This window comes from Apium graveolens, chromosome 5 (genome assembly GCF_009905375.1).
Source record: "Apium graveolens cultivar Ventura chromosome 5, ASM990537v1, whole genome shotgun sequence".
Taxonomy (NCBI): domain Eukaryota; kingdom Viridiplantae; phylum Streptophyta; class Magnoliopsida; order Apiales; family Apiaceae; genus Apium; species Apium graveolens.
This window is the reverse complement of record NC_133651.1, coordinates 302,481,969-302,495,774: the sequence shown is the minus strand read 5'-3', so window position 1 is coordinate 302,495,774 and position 13,806 is coordinate 302,481,969.

Below are 13,806 nucleotides of genomic sequence, written 5' to 3'. Positions count from 1 at the left end.
GTTCAAGGAATTGAAGACTCTGTGGCCACCCTTCTTCTCAACCAACAATCTCAAACCAATCTCCTAATGCAGCTGGCAAAAGCACAAGGCTTGACCCCTCTCCTTGATGATAACAAAAAGGGGGAGAGTAAAAGGGAAGGGGAAGGAGAGCCCTCTACAAAAGTTAACATATCTAAAGTGCTAGTTCCTGCCATCACTACTTCTCCAATCATTCAAATCAAGGGCAAGCCTGATGGAATTGATTTGATTCAGCTAGCAGCAGCTGAAATTCAAGTGAAAGAACAAAGGAGGAGAATTGATGAAAGGTTGCAACTGTTGTTTGGTTCTACACAAGACAAATCAACATCTGTGAAATACAGCACAAAAATTGAACCAATCAACATGGAGCTCATGCCAGTAGGGAGTCATAAGGATGGAGAAGCTTCTTCCAAAGAACTACAAGCTATAATTCTCAAGCCCAATGAAAGATCCAATAAGGACTCAACAAAGAATCCTTTAAAAGAAGTGGACTTTCCTCCTCCAAAAGCTGATGAGAACAAGATTTTAGGCAGGAGTATTGCTTATCTCAAAAAGACCATGGATGAGGCTGTAAGGAGAAATAGAGCTATTATCATTAGAGAGGGAAAGAGCATATGTGTGATGCAAGGACATCCCAAATTCTCAATAGCCAAGAAGGAAGAAGACAAGCAATTAAAGGCTGACAAAAGAGCACAAGCAAAGCTTGAACAACAGCTAAAGTCAAGTCTAGTTGAAAAAGAAGAAGGGATTGAAGTCAGGGGTGAAGACAAGACTACAAACCTAGATGAGATTTTAGGGAGTATATTTGGTGAGAGTATGGAAGAAAGAGAGGAATGGCAGAAGGGAAACAGAAGAAAAGCCAAGGCACACAGAAGGAGTGAAGATAACCCTGAAGATACCAAATCTATATCTAAACCACTACCTTCCATACCTGAACCTTTTGTTGCTGATCCCTCTATAAATATCCATGGTGAACCAATCATTCCAAAAGAGGAACCTATTGATTGGGACAACATCACATTGCCTACCTTTTTAACCACTCTACCACTACCAAAGAAACAGAAAAGAAAATCTAAATCTACACCTCCCCTAACCTCTAAGAAATTCACTCAAAAACAAAAACCTAACCCTAAGCCACCCATTTCTAAAGATGATTATGTTCACATCTGTGACATAAAAGAAGCTTCAGACATTAATCTCTATCTGGATGAGCTGGAGGAAGTAAGGGGAATAGCTGCCTACAGACAGCTACCAGAGAGATTGGTGTTCAGATATAAGGGAGCTGGGGAAAGAACATGGCCTCTCTACAGGATTCTAAATGAAGGCTACTCTACCTTGATCAGAGTCTTTTCAGCCATCAAAAAGGATTCTGGCTTTACCAGAACAGCCAAGACTGAAATTCTCAACAAGATTGCCAACATAAGGAAGACTTGGAGGGAACCAAATGCTTTGCCCAGAACCTTACTCATACAAGAAAGGGGAACTAAAATTCACAAATCACCTCATTGGTTGATGGAATTTAGAGATGACAGAGGAGTCAGAAGATTTTTCAGACTTGAAGACCAACTCAAGATTGCCAGCAATGAAACTCTCAAGGAAATGCAATCTAAGTTGGATATCAGTGATGAAGATGAAGCTGAATTCTTCAGACAACTCCAACTCCAAATTGAGGAAAATGACAAAGGGCTAGGAAAGAAAACCAGGGAACAAAGAAGAAAATGATGATTTGCTCAGGCTAGAGGAGCACCCTTGGAAATACTGTAAATCTTCAATTACCTCCTAGTACATACATTTTTGCAGCACTTTTTATATTTCTACTTAGTTTCAATTCAAATATTTGTTAAGTGTTTTGTTATCATCAAGTTAACCCTGAATTTATGCCTACAGTTCTTATAGACATAAATAGGGGGAGATTGTTAGGAATATATGTGCATTAGTTTGATGATATGTTTAACAAAACACTTAAGTATAAATTTAGTGTCAGTAGCCTCAACGGATAAGACCACTTTGGCTATCCGTTGATGGTGTAGCTTTACTTAGAAATAAGTCTAGTATTGTAGCATATTTCAGTCTCTGTATTTAAAATGTAATTCTTAGAAGTTGAGAGAAACTATGAGTCATGTTGACTACTAGATGATATGCAGATAGGAAGGCCAATTGTAAATATTTCATGCCTTGTAATTTTGTATAAATGAAGTGGTATCAACGGATGACTTAAAGACCTTCAACGGATGAGAAGCTAAGCTTCAACGGATGTCTCTAAAGCTTCAACGGATAACATCCTTCAACGGATGAGAGCATCAACGGATAAATGCATCAACGGATGAAAGCTTCAACGGATAACATCCTTCAACGAATGAAGTCATCAACGGATGAAAGCTTCAACGGATGTTCTGCTAATTAGCCGTTGATAAGTGGTAGTTGTACCTACAGACAGAGGCACATGGGTTGACAGAGAAAACTGAGATGTGGTAGCCGAATTTCAGGATCAACAGAAAAAGCAGCCGTTCTTCTTTAGTACAAAGATGCAATAGTCAACAAAGTACTTGAATGAACAGGAAAAGAAGCAAGTGAAGAACTTATTTTACTATTGTAATTTTATATTGTTTTTCACTTGTACACTTGGTAATATATAAACCAAGAAGAAGCTAGTAATTAGAGAGAGATTTTTCCAGAGCTGTTAAGAAATATCTTGAGAGAAAATTCATCTAGTTTGTACTAGGATGCAGCTGTGATCAACATTGTTGAACACAGATTTTCTAATATACCATCTCTGGTGGAACAACAAATCCACCAGAAAAGTTTTTAAAGTTTGTTGTGTTCTTTACATTTTGAGTTTAAATATATATCTGTCTGCATTAGCTCAAAGCAATTCATACACTTGTTCATCTAGAACACACTGTTTTAATAAACTTCTCAAAACTTGAAAAAGTTTTGAGATTTACATTCAACCCCCCCTTCTGTAAATCTCATTGTTAGTCCTCTAGGAATAACATTTCCTTCATCAGATTTTCAGATATCTCAGTTGGCAATACAGCTTCTGTGATTGCAGGCTTCTTAGCTTGGTTCTTGGCATATAAAGCAGTTTGCTTTTGTTATTGTTTAAGCCTCACCTTTTCTTCTTTCTTAGCTTCTGCAAACTGTGGATGTCCAACCACCACACAAATCAGTTTACCATTTCAGTAGATTTTAGTAATTCTTTTCTTTAGCACTGAGTCTCTTGGATCTTTGAAGAAAGCTATGGACCTTTCAAGCAGCTTCTTTTCATCTGGCATAGGGGTTTCATATGATGGGTTCAGTGGAATTTTGTCTGAGGTTTTTGGATAATTTCTTTTTGGCTTAAAAATTACACTGGCCTTTGGAGATTTGATTGTTGAGGGTTGACCCCTTTCTAAGTTCCCTAGGCTTATTTCATTAGATGAAAGTTGTTTTAATTGGCAGAAGTGAGAAAAACCTTGTCTTGCTTCTCAATTGGACCAAATTTCTTCTTGATATTTTCATCAAGCTTCTTCCATTTTGCATCCAACTCTTCCTCAACTGCTTCAACATCAAGCTTTTTAAATTTCTCATTCGATTCCAACTTAGTAGCTGCTATCTTGATCAGATCAATGTTGTCCAAGGCTGGTGGCTTAGTGAAAGCAATTGCTGGAACAATCACCTTGCCGACTTGTATATTGAGCACTTTCTCCCCCTCACTTGTTGACTCCCCTGGCTAACTAGAATGATAGAGTCTTTCTCCCCCTATTTGTTAGCATCAAGTTGAGTGGAGGTTGAGGTTTGTGCAGCCACCAGTTTCTGAAGTAGCTGTGTTTGTTGGGCTTGATGTAGATGGATTTGAGTAATTGAGGTTTCCAGGGTTTTGAGCCTTTTTTCCAAGGAGTCCACCTTGCTGACTAGATCATAATTTTTCCTAAGTTGTCTATTGATGTCAAACATGGTTGTGCTGGGAGACTTAGCATCCAGTCTCTCAGTAACATCCTTCTTGACTTGATCAATTTCTGTCTTCAGCTCAGTGACATCCGGATTTTGTTTAAGCGATTGAATTTGATGTAGTTGGAGAGAGTTTAGGTGTGCTTGTAGAAGTCTTTCAGTGTTGGCATTTGTAGTAGTTTGAAGAACTGTCTGAGTTTGTTGAATGATGTGAGACATATTGGATTTAAAATGGCGCTCATCACATATTTTGGAAAATACCCAAGATGGCATATTTGATCTTGAGCTAGGGCCTGCTTCTTCCCCTATATCCATGAACTCTCCTTCATCATCATCTTCATCCCCAAAAATATCCTCAGAACCACCATTTCCATAATCAACACCATCACTAGTTGTGGGTGGCATGGCTGTGATGACATCCCTAGCCCTTTGCATAGAAGCAGTAGTGTGCACTAAGTTGAGTACCTTCTCAGCCTCCTCATTGCTCTGTCCAACCAGAATTTGATATGTTGGAACATGATGAGTAAATGTCTCAGCATCCAAAGAGATGGAATCTATCACAACTTGATAATCTTGCTGAAACAGTTTCTCTTTTTTCTGCATCACTGACATTCATTGACTCTCTAACAATGGTTTCCACCCTTATCTCTCATGTACTTGCTTTTTTCTCATGTTCTCTCTTCTTGCATCAAGGGCTCCCCTTGGCTTCCCACCCTCACCTTCACCTACTAAGGTGGGACTCCACTCACTCACTTTTGCCAATCTGGAAGAAATAGCTTGCAGAGTTTCACTCATTTCCTCTCCTTTTGCCTAAGAGAAACTCATTCTCTTACTCTGTTCACAACCTTCCCTCAATCCTAGGTGTGACTGTATAACCACTAGATCATCTGCACTTATAACTGAAGTTGAAATTTGGAGTGGTGCAGTGATATTCAACGGATGAGAAATATCCGTCAAAATAGTAGTTGAAAGTTTCAATGGATGACTGTTGTTAAGCACATCCGTCGAGATATAGTCACTAGTAGACAGATGAAAAATATCCGTCGAGATAGTAGAAATGACAGAGTTTGGAGTAGAAACTACTGTTGTATATGTGGTGACTGATTTGAGATTTTACACAGTATTCTCAGTAGAATCAGAAAGAAATGGCAAGTGAGCCAACAAATCATCTAAAAGATGATGCTCACTTGATTAAGATTTTGGCTTCTCCATGAGAGTTAAAGATGGAGAATTAGGAATTGATGTGTGAATCATGTCCACATCCAGAGAATTTATGGGTGAGTTTTGAGTGTGAGGTGCTTCTGTCACTAAAGATTATGGTTGTGACTCCATATTTATTGGAGTCACATCAATCTGACTTTGAGAAGGTGTATAAACTAAGTCTTTGATTGCAGTAGGCACAGTGTGTGCACCCTGTGTATACCCAATAGTTTTTTATTTCTTCTTTCTGATATAAGTTTGGGGTGAGCTTGTGTCCCTAACCCTTTTGGCCTGTGCTCTTGGCTGTGAGCTATTTTCAATAATCACATCATTTTGGGAGGATGCAACTAGAAATAAGCTAATATCCTTATTAAGCACTACAGTTTTTTGGGAAACAGTAGTGTGGCTAGGCTGGTATGCACTCTGAAAGGCATATGTCATAGCCTACTCGTTTATTCGAGTATTTAACTCAACTCAAATAAGAATGTAATAAGTAAATAGTGGATCAATCGTCAGAGAGATCTCACAATGTAACATCTGTCAAAGAATAAAGAAACATTGTTCATCTGCAGACTTGAAGATTCACTGGAAGAAGTTCAAGAATTTGATCATGCCTCAGTGATATAAATCAAGATCGTGGATTTAATCAAGTGACAGAGATCTCGTCAGGGTATCATTTATTACAAGGATTCAATCAGAATATCAAAGTCAAGACATGAAGAAACGTCACGGAAGTTAGTCACTCATGAACCAGACAGTACATCGAGTGTCAGCATTGAAGTGGCGGAATTGATTCATAAGTCTCAGTGACTTTCAGAAGATTGTCAGAAGAATGGATGCTGCTCAGGGTTAGTATTAATTCTCTATTAATTAATTAAGTCATATAATTTAATTAAGAAAATAAATTATATCTGCAAAGATTAATTTATTGATTAATTGAATTAAATTGATTAATTAATTTAGAATTAATATTAAGGATTTACAAGATTTTAATTGGTTTAAAATCTGCTTAAATTCAGCAAGACAATTCATTTGAACTAGTATGACAATCGGTATGACAATTGATAGTCATACCGAAAGTCATGCCAATACATTTAATTGTCTTATTAGAATTTCTGTTTAGATTAAAATCTGTTATTAATTCAGCAAGACAATTTATTTGAACTAATATGACAATCGGTATGACAATCAATAGTCATACCGAAAGTCTTGCTAGCTCATTTTAATTGTCTTGCTAGTAGTAAATTTTGTCATACCGAAAGTCTTGCTGGCCAAAGAAGATTGTCATGCCAGTACATGTTTACATTCGGCTGTTTGATAAAAAGGAGCAGAAGTCTATTATTTCACAATCAATCAAACAGAACACAAAAACTCAAGAACAAAAGAAAAAGGAGCAGAAAAATATTTCATCTCATCTGCAACTTCAAGATCAATTTCTAGATTGTAAAGTTAAATCCAATCAACTAGAAATACTTATCTTGTTCTTGTGTATCAATCTAGCGGATTAAAATCCCTAGAACTTAATCTCAAATCGCATTTAGCATTTGATCTTTTAATTACAAAAATAGAAAAAGTTCATGTCGAATTTATTCTAGATTTGTAATAATTGATTTGAGATTAATCCCTTGTAACCGATACCGTAGTTGTAACACCTTTCAAGTTTAATAAAAGTTTTATTTAACTTGAATTTTGTTTCACAATTTTATTCCGCATTTTATTCGATTAAACGGTATTGTTTGCATTCAACCCCCCCTTCTACAAACAAATTGGGACCTAACAATTTGTATCAGAGCCTTCTGATTAACGTACAAATCTAGATCCTAGACTTTTGTGTTTCTTTCACTTCTTGAATTTTTTATTCACTCAAAAAATTCATAATGACTACACAAAAAGTTGGAACCGTTAAAATTCCACTTTTCGATAAAGAAAATTATGTTATGTGGAAGAAGAAGATGCTACTGTTTTTACAGGTTGCTAATCCCAAATATTTGCAAGTGTTGAAGAAGGGTCCAAAAATTCCTATGGTTATGGAACCAGAGGTAATAGAAAATGATGTGGTGATCACCAAAGCGAGAACTTATGTGAAGGATCCTGAGGACTTCTCTCCTGCTGAAATAGAAGAAGCTTCCCTGGATGCTAGCCTTCAATTAATCTTAGTAGATTCCCTTAATCCCCTGATGAATAGACATGTGATGAATTGTAAAGATTCCAAACATATCTGGGAAACTATTGAGATTATTAATGAAGGCACAGAGGAAGTTAGGGAGAACAAACTAGAAATCCTAACCTCTGAGTATGAATACTTTAAATCCAATCCAGGAGAAGGAATCACTGAAGTGTTTGAGAGGTACAATGCATTGATCAACAACCTGAACATTAATGGTAAATACTATTCCATCAGGGAGGTCAACAAAAAGTTCCTTTTAACACTGCCAACTCATCTCGAACATAGAATCACTGCCATAAGAGAAGCAAGAGATCTGAGTGAGATTTCTTTGGAAAGGCTCTATGGTGTGTTAAAGACTTATGAGTTGGAGCAGATTCAGCAGAAGGAAGTTTACGGGAAAGGAAGAGTGGTCAGCACGTCTACTGCTCTAGTAGCTGATGAACAACAACAACAACCACAATATCAACAACAATCTCAACAGTCAGAAAGAATGGTACAGTCTTCCAAGGTTGAAGATAGTGTGATAGTAGCAGAATTTGATTCTCCTACTACAAATCAATCAGGAGATGATTATTATTCCTTGGAAGAACTGGAGCAATTGGAGGATGAGTCAATGGCCCTGATTGTCAAGAGATTCTCAAATGTCAGATTCAAAAGGAATCCCAAGTTCAAGTACAAGTCCAACTACAACAGATTCCAGAAAGGTGGATCTTCATCCTCTAACACCAGCAGTGGTGGGTATAAAATAGGGATGGTTGATCGAAGCACCATTCGATGCTTCAACTGTAATGAGTTGGGACACTTTGCCACAGAATGCAGGAAGCCAAAACAAGCTAGGAAGAACTCTTACGATTCTAATCAGAAGAGTAAATCTGAAAGGGCGTACCTGGCAAAGGGAAGAAGCTGGGATGATACTGACAGTGAAGATGAAGAAGTTGGGAATCTTGCTCTCATGGCTAGTAATGCAAGCACCTCATCGTCAAGAAAAGAGGTAAAATTTACTGATGCTGAATTTGTTTATCATCTAGGAGGTTCCTTAGATTGTGCTCGTCGTGATAATGAATTGTTAAATCAACAAATCAAAGACCTTGAGAAAGAGGTCAATGAATTAAGACTTGTGCACATTAATCAAGATAAACTAAAAGAACAAGTATCTTTTCTAGAGAATAGAGTTGACTGTTATAGACAACTCGAAACTATTCTCAAAGACAAGATCACCGGTCTTGAGGCTAAGGTTAAAGCTTACTTTAATTCTTGTTCGAAGTCCAAAGAGTTTTACAATAAGCAAGCTGTTAATCAAACACATGGAATAGGTTATGATTACAATGCTGCTATTGGAAAATTAGGCATAAACTCCCCTCCTCATGTATGTGCTAAAGGCAGGGAAGTACCACATGTGCTTAAGGGTGTTGATGAACCCCTCTATAAAGAATCAATTGCTGAACCATTTGATGAGACCTCTTTTATTATTCAAGAAAAAATCCGTGCTGAAGATAATGCTAATGGGAAAGCTGTCTCCAAGTCAAGTGTGTCAAAAGTTCCAGTCAAGGTTGTGAAAGCAACTGAGACTAACTCAGACACACATGAGTTGGATAACACAAATGTCATGTCTACCATGCATAAGTTGCCTATTGTTAATCCTTCTCATAAAGCATGTGGTGTTCCTGATTGTATGTCTTGTGCTTTTAATCTGTTGTTTGCTTATTTTAATGGTAAGCATGTTTCTAATGATAAGACTACTCCTCGTCAGCATGTGAATAATAGAAAGCATGATAGGTCTAAGACTGCTAGTCCTCCTAAAGCTAGAAAGGAGACATTTGTGCCTAAGCCTAAACAGAAATTTGTCAAGGCTGTTCACAAGGTCAAATGTTCAGTCATTGAGAACGTTGAGAATATTGAAATTAAGAATGTTGTTTTGCCTGATAAAGGCCAATTTTACAAGTATGCCGGACCCAGCCAAGCTTGGGTTCCGAAGAAGGTCTAATCCATTTGTATTGCAGGGCATTAAACAGGTACAACCGGTAGTGTGGATTCTTGACAGCGGATCGTCAAGACATATGACCGGAGATAGAGCCCTGCTATCAAATGTGGTTGAGAAAGCTGGCCCAGTGGTTACCTTTGGAGATAACAGCAAAGGTTTAACGGAGGGATATGGCTGTTTGCTAGCTGGAAATGTTATCATTGAAAATGTATATGTTGTGCAAGGACTTGAACACAATCTGCTTAGCATTAGTCAGTTCTGTGACAACGGCTACAATGTTTTATTCGACAAGCTGAAGTGTCAGATTCTGCACAAGAAAAGTGAAAAACCCTCCTTAATGGGAATCCGGAAAGGAAATCTGTTCGTAGCTGACATGAACTCTGGAAGCAATCTTGAAGTCAATTGTTTCTATGCAAAGGCATCGTCAGATGAGAGTTGGCTATGGCACAAGAGGTCTGCCTCAGCTGGAATTCTCTCCAGAAGGACTATGTGAGGCTTTCCAGAAAGGAAAGTCAAAGAAAGCAAGTCACAAAGGCACTGACACATCTTCCATAACTGGTGTTCTGCAATTATTGCACATGGATTTATTTGGTCCAGTTAATATCCTTTCTATGTCAAAGAAGTGTTACTGTCTTGTGATAGTTGATGACTATTCCAAGTATACGTGGGTTTTATTTCTTCACTCTAAGGATGAAACACCACAAGTTGTGATTGATCATATCAAGATGATTGAGTTAGATTCTAACGTCCCTGTTAGAGCAATAAGGTCAGATAATGGGACAGAATTCAAGAATGCACTTCTCAATGGATTCTGTACAGACAAAGGGATTACCAGACAATTTTCAGCTCCTAGAACCCCTCAGCAAAATGGAGTGGTAGAAAGGAAGAATCGTACATTGATTGAAGCTGCAAGAACGATGTTAAGTGAATCAGGTCTTCCAATGTACTTTTGGGCTGAAGCTGTCAATACTGCATGTTATACTCAGAATCGAACTTTAATCAACAAAGACTTCATTAAAACTCCTTATGAGATTTTGAATGAACAGAAACCTTCTATCAAATACTTTCATGTATTTGGTGCCAGATGTTTCGTGCTCAAGGATGGAGATGATCGTCGTGGTAAGTTCGAGGCAAAGGCATATGAGGGTATTTTTGTTAGATATGGAAGAAGATCATATAGAGTGTATATCATTGATCAACACAAAGTAACTGAAAGTGTCAATGTTACATTTGATGACACTAAACTCCCTAGTATCCAAACTGAAGATCCTTCTGAGAAACTGAAGTTTGATGATACATCATATTCAGAACCAGAACATGGTCAAGTACCTGAGGTTGTTGTTGGTGAAGAACCTGTTAATCCTGATGATACTCAAGGTAATAGTGATGGAAACTTTGGCAACAATGGAGATACCACTGCTACTGACGGAGAATCTTCAAGTCAACATGGCAACAACTCAGGGGGAGATGCTGAAGGATCATCTAGTAGGACACAACATCACAATGAATTTCAAGGCGAATCATCAAGATCAAATCTTCCAAGACAGACTGTCTGGAATAAAGCTCACCCTTTTGAGTTGATTATTGGTGATCCAGATGTTGGAGTCAGAACTAGACGTGCTACTCAAAATGAGTGTCTGTTCTCAGGATTTCTTTCTGAGATGGAACCTAAGAAAATTGAAGAAGCACTGACTGATCCAGATTGGGTGATTGCTATGCAAGATGAACTCAATCAGTTTGAAAGTCAACAAGTCTGGAAACTGGTACCTAGGCCTGTACACAAGAAAGCTGTTGGTACTAGGTGGGTATTCAGGAATAAACTAGATGAAGATGGTGTGGTTACAAGAAACAAGGCAAGACTGGTAGCTAAAGGGTATTCTCAAGCTGAAGGCATTGATTATGATGAAACCTATGCTCCAGTGGCTAGACTTGAGGCCATCAGGATATTTCTGGCATTCGCAGCATTTTCAAACTTTAAAGTTTATCAAATGGATGTCAAGAGCGCCTTTCTGAATGGAAAGCTGGATGAAGAGGTATATGTAGAGCAACCTCCTGGTTTTGAAGATCCAGATCATTTGGATTTTGTCTTCTTTCTTTTCAAGGCTATCTATGGGCTAAAATAATCTCCAAGAAAATGGTATGACACTCTCTCTGAATTTCTTATTGAAAATAGCTTTATTAGAGGTGTCATAGACAAAACTCTCTTTTCTAAAACACATAAGAAGGATACTATATTAGTCCAAGTCTATGTGGATGATATAATATTTGAGTCTACTAATGATAATCTCTGTAAGAGATTTGCTAAGTTAATGCACAACAAGTTTGAAATGAGCATGATGGGAGAGCTGAAGTTCTTTCTTGGATTACAAGTAAATCAAAGGTTAGATGGAACATTTATTTGTCAATCCAAGTATCTCAAGGAACTCCTCAAAAAGTACAATCTAGAGGATTCTGCATCAGCAAGGACTCCATCAACTACAGTTGTCAAGCTTGGACCATGTGAAAACTCCATTAAGGTAGATGTCACAAGCTACAGAGGTATGATTGGCTCGTTACTCTATCTTACTGCAAGTAGACCAGATATTATGTATGCTACATGTTTATGTGCAAGGTTCCAAGCGGATCCTAGAGATATTCATCTCGTTGCTGTTAAACGAATCTTAAGATATCTTAAGGGAACACCAAATCTAGGTATTTGGTACCCTAAAGAATCTGGTTTTAACCTTGTTGGATATACAGATTCAGATTACGCAGGAAGTGTTGTTGATAGGAAAAGCACCTCAGGAAGTTGTCAATTCCTAGAAAGCAGGCTAGTCTCATGGTACAGCAAGAAACAGCAAACAGTTTCCAACTCAACGGCCGAGGCTGAATATATTGCTGCTGGAAGCTGCTGTGCTCAGATCTTGTGGATTAGGAACCAACTCCGAGACTATGGCTCTGTATTGAACAAGATTCCTATTTTATGTGACAATACAAGTGCAATAGCCATCACCAACAACCCTGTGCAGCACTCGAGGACAAAGCACATTGACATCAGGTATCATTTTATTAGAGAGCACGTCATGAATGGTACTGTTGAACTATTTTTTGTTCCAACAGAAGAACAAATAGCAGATATTTTCACTAAACCACTTGACGAATCCACATTTACCAGATTAGTTGGTAAATTGGGCATGTTGAATAGTTTTAGTGATTAATTTAGTTAATATCTGGGATCTGTTCTTGAATGAATTTACAAATGAATTTTTCATAAATGAAAAATTTATTTGCAAATTTATTTTATCATTTTATCATATTTTTTGCTTATTTCTATGTAATATATATTATCTTACCTATTTTTATTTTCCCTACTTGTTAATTTAAAATATCTCAGAATATTTTATTTCCTCTAAAATATTTTACTATGAATTTTATTTGCTAAAATTCAATAGAAATCTATTTTTAGAATAAAAATAATAAATTCTGATATATTGTCTTTGTTTCTGTAAATATTAAAAGTCTGTATTTCAGTTTTACTATTTTGTAAATATTTTCTGATATATTTACTAAGTTATATAAGTCTTTATAAATTTATATATGTGTGTGTTTCTGTGTTTAAAGCTGATATGACAATCGGCAAGACAATTGAAATTGTCTTGCTGAAAGTCATTTCAGTTTAAATTTTGTTTTTTATATTATTCAGTACAGTTTTATACTGGCAAGATAATCGGTATGACTATCAATTTTCTTGCCAGTTATAAACCATATATATAATTATTTTCCTTTTATTATTATACTGGTATGACAATCGGTATGACTATCAGATTGTCATACCAGTTATAATTTTAGTATTTATTCTATTTTTTTCTTTTCCTTCTTCTGCCTGGTATGACAATCGGTATGACAATCCCGGATTGTCATACCAGCTGTAATATAAAGGCGTGTGTTTGTTTTGTTTTTAAAACCATTTCAACAGTTCATTTTGTTTAAGTCGAACAGTTTTCTCTCTTCTCTCTCTTCGAACTAAAACCAACGAATTGCTTCCTTCCTTGCTCGAGTTTTTACTCAGCAAACTGAATCTTCACTCCTGTGATATATACTTACATATATATACATACAGGAGTGCTGTCAAAATTTTCAAATTTTTTTTTAGTTTGCCCCTTCAAATTCAATTTGTGTTTGTTGATTTTGAACTTTTTGTTTTTATTTCAATTTCTGATTTGTGTCTTTTGGTTTGTCAAAACTGCGTTTGTGAGTTAAGAATTTTAACGAGATACATTTCTGTCTAAATTTTCCGATTATAATTAATTTAATTCGAATTATTAAATTAATTTAATTAATTCGAATTTTCTTAATATTATTCTTAAAATTCTGAAAAGCGTGTGTCTTATTATTATTTTAAATGGCTCTCAATTTCCAAATTGTCGCGCATAATCAGGTTGGTTATTTTAATCCGGAAAAATGTGATGTTGAAAAATTTAAGCCATGGATTAGATTTTTAAATGACCATTCGATTGTTAGCTCTGCTATT